Source organism: Atractosteus spatula, chromosome 7 (assembly GCF_055471065.1).
Source record: "Atractosteus spatula isolate fAtrSpa1 chromosome 7, fAtrSpa1.hap1, whole genome shotgun sequence".
NCBI classification, from domain to species: domain Eukaryota; kingdom Metazoa; phylum Chordata; class Actinopteri; order Semionotiformes; family Lepisosteidae; genus Atractosteus; species Atractosteus spatula.
Window position 1 is genome coordinate 7604979 of NC_142712.1, and position 7868 is coordinate 7612846.

At 38.5% G+C, this 7868-nt stretch overlaps 1 protein-coding gene across 2 annotated transcripts in view; it reads right to left on the reverse strand.

The window, feature by feature from the left end:
* bbx (BBX high mobility group box domain containing) overlaps nt 1–5101 on the reverse strand; it is a 42506-nt gene extending 37405 nt beyond the window's left edge. For both annotated transcript variants that reach the window (XM_088921655.1, XM_088921654.1), the window contains exons 1-2: nt 4998–5101; nt 2800–2873 (exon numbers count right to left, since the gene is read on the reverse strand). The gene's annotated coding sequence lies outside the window, so the exon portion shown is untranslated. The remainder of the gene's footprint in view (nt 1–2799; nt 2874–4997) is intronic.
* Nucleotides 5102–7868: the final 2767 nt, after the last annotated feature.

The window sequence follows — 7868 nt, forward strand, 5'->3', positions numbered from 1 at the left end:
GAAATTTTACAAATGAGATGGCAGTGGTCCCACATAGCTCATCTAGCTGTTGCATGAAACAAGGTAGCTACCCAGCATCAAAATCATGACCTGGTCATGATTCTGACTTAATTCAGACTCCTACAACTCGTGAGAGAAGTGCCTACTGTTCTCAGTGATAAATATACTCCCCCCCACAGTTTCCACTAGTGTCCTCTGGTTTGTGCTTCACATTGGGTCATGGGATTGGTTTTATCAATTCCTTTAAGCATTTTGAATACCAGAATCAGTCTTCTCCATTTGAAACTAAGAACAATTCAGTTCTTTCAGCCTGTCAGTGTGGGATATATCTAGAAATGCAGAAATTGATGTTTCTAGATTAACACCTAGGTCTTTCTCGCACTGTACACTTTTCAAGCTCTGCGTTTCACTTTTATATTAACAGTTGATGTTTTTGTAACCTACATGCAACATTCTGAAACTGCCTACATTAGAAAAGCCAAAACCTTTTCAAGATCTGACCTGCTACAATAATATTTGTTATCAAATAAATAGCAAAAGCTCTCTGTCCTACTAACTTGAAACTTCACAGGCGTACCAAAAGACCATGATTGTCTTGGGAACCATAGCACATATTGACCGAAAACTTGGCAGACCTGCTGTGGAACTGCACACCATTGGTTGGTATTATTCTAGTGCTGTACTGACTTCCTTCATAAAACAGGCTAGTTTCTTGGCTGCCATTTTGTTCTCTTGTTGAGATGCAACCTGTTATCATAAACTGCCAGGGTTTGGCTAGTTAAGTCCAGATTTGGAATTTAGCGTTTCAATGGCAACACGATTAACATGTATCAAAAATGGAATTCTGTCTTAAACAAGATGGCTGCCTGATGACTAGGCTTCATGGTCGAGCTGAAATTCATACGAGATGCTATACTGATCGCAGGTTTCATCACACTAAAACCTGCGTCAGATTTGCCCCCCAAATGTGGTGACACTTCACTGTTTACACCTACAACAGGTCGTCATCCACTACTGCAACACACATCCTACCACTAACTGCCCGTCTTCAAAAACTGTTTGACCAATGACACCAAACTTGGTAGGCGTCATTCTATTTCTCCCTTTACTTTACTTGTGGCTCACTTTCACTGTTGAAGTAAGTGAGCAAGGACTGCTTGGAAACCTTCAAAACTACATAATATTTTCTTTCCTTCTATTTTTTGCAGTATGTCAGCCTCTGACACCTCCAGCTACTCAACAGCACCAGTAACAAGGCCACCTGGACCCCTGTGTATCTTGTAAACAGCATAAACTTCAGCTCAAAGCACTTTATAAGTTTAACAAAGGCTAAATGAATGCACCACAGGACACTGGACCAGGAGGACGTCACTCTGACTCCCAGGTAATTATTATTTGATCAAAACTCAAACCTAAATTCAAAACCTGCACTAGTCACAAATTCCCACCACATTACCTGCACTAGATTTCAGCCTCAAAGAGACCACAGGGCAAAAAAAAAACTATAGTTTGACATTTTGATTAATCCAAGGTAGAATTTTTAAAATTTTATTTCAAAATTCAAAGTTACCTGCCAGTTTCTTAAACAAGTTTGTGTGGTGCTTTTCCTGCAAGATTTTTATACTTCCTTCCTTAGGACATTTGGTGTCACAGAAATAACTCAATTGCTTGTTGGCTTTTCACACCCTTGAAGAATGTATTTCATCACACAATAAACTATTTTATACATATTGGAATGAAAATACTGCATGAAAAGTACATTTTATCACACCAGTATATGAATTTCTCCTCCATTCTATGTTTTCTTAGTCATTACAAATGGCAGCTCTCAACAAGTATATAACTTTAAAAAACACTGTAAGGGAAATGCAGTACTATGTGATACATGGAATCATAAATGCATACGATATATTGTATCAACATTTAGATGGGCTGGGGGATTATTTCTATGGTACTTTGTAAAATACTCCCATTGTGAATATTAAAATAACTTGTTTTTAGTAATTTGGAGGAACATGCATTCTCCTGATCATTTTACAAGAGCAATAAAGGGATAGTTGAGGATAACACTTTCATAACTGAGGATCAAAATCCTACATTGAATCACTGTAAAACATAAATATGTACAGTATATACAGTATAAGAGGTCAAACAACTGTTTAAAGATACTAATGTAGTTCACGAGCATGGACTCTCTAAAAATGAGTTCATCGCACAAAAACTGCTTGTAGTTCTTAAAAATAAGAGTGCATATTTGGAGAAAAGATGTCAATGACATTTGTGGATCATTTTGAAATACGCAGCATATGAATTGTTTACAGTAACACATGTATTGAAAACAGCAGAAAGAGTAACAGAAAATGCATTACAGAAACTGTATGGTCATTGCATTCACTGATATACATAGTCGAACGTACAGTATACTGACACTGAGGTGCAGATCATTTACAGAAATCTCCTACTTTGATTGCACACTTTCATAAATCTGAACATTATGACAGAGCTTGTACTGTAGCTCCATGACAGACATTTTCTGAAGTCTGCAACAGTACCTGCCACTTTTCATTTGTTTTCTCACAACACATACAGTATTTTACAAATATCTGAACTAAACAATAACAAAACTGCTTTGAAAACCAAAGTAAACATCTTTGGTTAGGATACTAGTTTCACTGGCATAAATGAAAATGAAGCAATGTCAGGATTATTTTTTAAAGTACATATAAAATAAAAAAGGAAACAACGTGAAGGAAAAACAAATCATTCGATGTTGATAAATGAACCGTAGGTTTTACTTACTTAGGTACAGAAAATGGAAATATCTGAAAGATGAAGATGAATCTGTCACTCAGTCTTTGTCATGTGATGATGACCTATAAAAAATACAAAACACTGAATCTTCAGTCAGAGATCATTTTAGATTTCAATTACAGGACGAGCCCAAGAACAATGTCATATTCGTGACTTTGAATGATATGAGAAAGATTAACCTTCAGTCTCAACAATTATTCTCCGACATGAACTTTCTAACACGGAGAAGCCGTACAATACTGTACGTGCATTAGTCAGATAGTGCCCAAACTATGGTGTTGTATTATTCTGCGTACTTCCAGCGTCAAGTTGACAAATGTTACAGCTACAGCGCCATCCATAACATTAAAAAAAAACAAAATTCCGAAACTTTGTATCTAGCGATCGCCAAGTGGCGTGTAAATAAGAGCACAAAAATATCATCACAAGTACAGTACGCCCGAGTGGATGTACAGTACAGTAATTGCAACGTTGTAGCAGTTTTCAGGTAAGACCGGACTGGTGCTGTAGCTGCAAACCGTAGGCGCCGCTTTTCTCGGCGCTGAGAAGTGGAAAAATTACAGGAATACGTCTGAAAATGACTGTCCCGATTCCAACATCGACCTTCGACGAATGCTAATTTTGCTGATCTGCCCTAATTATCTGTTACAGAGCAAAGCTCAAGTTTGCATCTCGGTGCAAAATGTCGATCTGGGGTCTGACGAGACAGACAAGCGAAAGAGAGTCCATCTTGCTTTGGGGAAAACGAAGTGCAAATCTCACTCCTGTCAAACTCCGCAAAATGCATTCATTAAGAAAGATTTCCCCGTTGACGATACGACCCCTTTCATTACTTAAACTGACGTTTATAAGTCTCGATATTTGTGAAAATCTCCTAATTTGGCCTGATCTCTGCCTCTGATCTATTAGATGAAATAAAAGTACCCTGATGCGAGTTGCTGTACTGAACGTGTCATTAGCAGAACATGCAATGGTTTCAAAAGCCACTTTATAGGCGACATCACCTCACTTTTCGTCCCCAAACTTTTACAAATCACACCATCAGTGACTAGCCGAGGCTTGTTTCAGATTATTTGCTTTAAAAAACAATAAGATCTTCGATGAGGGGAAGTGATCATACCGTTTCTCAAAGAGGAAAGCAAACAGCTTCTCTCTCCCTCGCTTGACTATGTCGTACATATTGTCTCTAGCTTTTGCATCGTCTTTTACCGAACACTAACTAAAGATGTGAGCCGAACACGACACAGAGGCAAACATATTCCGTTCTAACGTTATTTAAGCAGATTGATCGCAATTCTGGGCAAGCGATAATTTACGAAAAACGAAGTCACCACGCTCTTCCCTGCTGCCAGCTCGTAGCAATAATAAGCTGGTACAATTTTTGCTCTGGATGACTGAGTGCTCTCGACAAAAAGGCACTCAGATCTTATTGTGGGATAAAATAGCTGCAAGTTTTCTGTCATGACGGTCGCCAAATATGAAAACTTACCTCTGAGACCCGACTCAAATACCAAGGCCTCAGCATTCCAGCCTCCGTCCACCTTTAAACTTATTGACACATCATAACAGTTCTGCCCTGGTACTAGTACAACAACACAAATACAACCTCACTGACTCGGAACACTTTTCTTTTCGCTGGCTTCGAATGCTGCCTTCCGCATCAGGCGCAATATTGCACTCTCAAGTCTCCAAAACTAACTAAAACGTTGCATTGTCTACCGAAATAAGGCACTTGTTCAAATGAAATTGTGTTGCGGCACTTTCGTTTTCCTCGAACAATTTTCTGGGGTTGTTTTTTCCTGCCTCCCCCGATCGCCCAAATGTTTCTCGCTCTCTTTGGTCGTGTGTAGTACTGTATTGTGGATGTTCCTAGCCTGGTACTGACTGGCCTAGCCGTGTTAACATAATCATTCACATTCTGGCCTTTAGTGTGCACATCTCTTGTGGAAACTTTTTTTCATGCATTTTTTTTTACAGTGACTGAGAAAGTATCAGCGAGGAAAGCGAGGAAATGATGATTGCGTTTGCCCAGAGAGCCACTGTATCTCGCACAGACCTGACTGTGTTTGTCGTGTATGACTACTAAGTATCTTTGGCTTCCTGGGTGTTGTGTTTGTAAGGGATTGGAGAAGAGGGGAAAGTGTTTGGAAAATGAAGTGGAGCCGTGTAAGTGTAATAGTACTTACCCCGCGAGAGGCCGACCGGTTAAATTATGAGAAAGTAAAGAGTGGTGCTCCGAGGAGCCGTTGTCCCCCTCTCTCTCTCACCCTCTCCCAGTGTGTTTCTCTGAACAGTTTTTTTTGCAACATACTGTACTGTACATGCACTGACTGAAAATATATTATTTTTTCATGTAAGGCTGTCTGTGATTGGACGGCAGCCTGAGAGACAGCTCGATTCAGCCACACAGCGAGCCCATAACAATGGAGCAGTGTTGAGAGACTGAGAGATTAATATAACATCTTCATAATGTTCTGGTCATGTACACCGCACAACAGACCAGGTAGTGGGGGGAAGTGCTAGCGAAATGTCCACCGAACTAATTAGAAGCACAAGAACATGTCATGGAGGCGGCATCGTCCGTGCACCTCCTGTGTTGCACGACGCACAACAAACCCGAAGCTTAACTAAAGAAAAAAAAAAACAGCGGTCACATATACCAATGGCTTTCGTTTTGTGTGGAAAGCTCAGGTTAAGTAATATCTAGTAAGCGGCCCCGTGTTGTGTTGAAAGATGAAAATGTATGCGAAGGCTGCACATTTAAGAAATGTATGACTGTTACATTATCTGCCGTACAAATCTGGGAGTGCAGAATGCGTCTTAGGAGTTCATTTTGCACCGTTCTCTTGCACGTTTTTTCTTTTCCTTCTGACCTTATGACGTGTTAGAAGCTTAATATATTCTTCCCATGAGCTATTGTTTCTTTCGATAAAAATAACTGTAAATGCGCCAACCGCTGCAATTGCAATGTTACTTAATTGGAAACGTTTTAGAGTATGCGTTTTGGATATAACGTTGTATATTCTCATCATTAGGTCGTAAAAGTACTTTCTGACAGTTAAACTTTACAGGTTATCAAAAAATAAAGCCCCGGCTGTGATCAGGAAATGACTTAGTGTTGTTGAATGAAATCCATGCTCTGGAAACGTATTCACCCAGACATGCAGTTTATAATGAAGACTTTGAAAACTATTCAGAATAATATATTTATTTTAATGATGTATATTAAATCTGAGAGCCATGCAGTAAATGTGATGTTGTAGCACGATTGACCAGCTTCCTGAATTCAGGACTGTGCCTGGAAGTGTAAATGAACTTTTTCACAGGCCAGGTTATCTTGATCTCACTAAGAGTTATGTTTCACTGTAGCTTTTTATCCTGCTTTGTAACAGAAATTAATTCATACTTTCATTTAATCATCATGCAGAAAGATTTCCTTTAGCAACTCTTTATCGCCAGAATCATTTTCTGGTGTATCCATCTTCTTTTTCCGGAGCTTTTATTAGCTGTCTTTAAAGAAGACCCAAGCAACTCAGTGCTGCACCACTCAAGAATCAAGGTTCCAATTCACAAATGTCAGAAGAAAAGAGTATGTGCCAATATTAACACCTCATGAACCATAGTACAGCATATGAGACAAAAAGCAGGTATCAGTTAAGGTGCTTGGAGTTCATTGTAAAGGCTATACAGTAAATTTAAACGCAAAAGGAAAACTATAGTTTTATTTATTGAGTCTGATAGAACCCACTGTGTGCACCATTGCAATTGGTTATAGAATAGACTACACAGTGTAATTTGTTTTGTCTTTTAACAGGTCAAATTTGCCTATTTAGGGCAGTGCACAAGTGCAAAACCTTTTTCCCCCTTGCAAATAGTGAAAGGTCATCACACGTTTTTCAAGGAGTTAAAGTCAAGTGTGTTTTTATATTTATAGTAATACAACATGACAACCGTTAATGTACATCAAAGTGCTCCCTATGGTTATTTAGCTGTTAAATAAAGATATAATCCATCCTACCAGGACAAGAGGATTGAAAGTGGATATTTGGATGGCAATAATCCAGAACTTCAGTATTTACATGACAGCAAATACTCTTATTATGAAGCACAATGTTTTCTCCAGACAATTTTTTCTTTTTATCTGACTAGAGAAGCTTATGTGTTTCACAAAACACATACAATACGTAGCCGGAAATACTGTACTATAACGCATTTAATTTCTGGTTATAAAGTGTGTTAAAATGTGCATGCTGTTGTACAGTCATGCAAAAGGGACCCCTTAGTGTTTTGCAATACAATCTATAGTATATATGATACACAGTATTTATTTTTGAGGTGAATATTTTATAAAAAAAAATGTTCTACCCTTAGTGAACAGCTTCTTACATTTCTGTTCTATATAATGTACATAAAACGAGACTTGTTTAATAAAGTTCCGCATTTTGGAATATTCTGAGGTTTCAGAATGTATATAATAAATGCAGTATTTTAGTGCAGATACCAGATTTTGTTGATAGCAGATTTCAATGTTTCAGCATGGTATGTTTTGCTACTGGTAGAAAAATGGCAAAAGCCATTCTCAGGATGGCAAAAGCTGATATTATGGCAGAGCCAGTGCAAAGCAATCGCATTTGAAGCCTGTGAATAGAGCAAGCCGTTCTAAACATTGCAAGAGCATTTGTTTGCCTGAGATGAGATCCTCTGGTGATATTAATTCAGGTTCACAATTTTCGACAGTAAATGAGGACGATGCATCTGACAAAAAAGGAGAGATACAACAGCATATTTCAAGATCAGCAGCAACACAAGGGCCCGCTGACACCTGTGGAAATAACATTTAGGTATATTTAAAATCCAAAAACGGAACACCTTTCTCTACATACAGTAGAGAACATAAAGATAACAACTGAGAGGAGTCCTCCATTCAGCTTGTTTAGTGCCTTCACTCGGAAATCATTTAGATCCCTTTTAAGATGACCAAGGAATTAAAATATTTTCTCAGTGAGGATGGGATAGAGGGTGGTGATATGTGGTTGAAGCAGACTCTGTGGCATAAT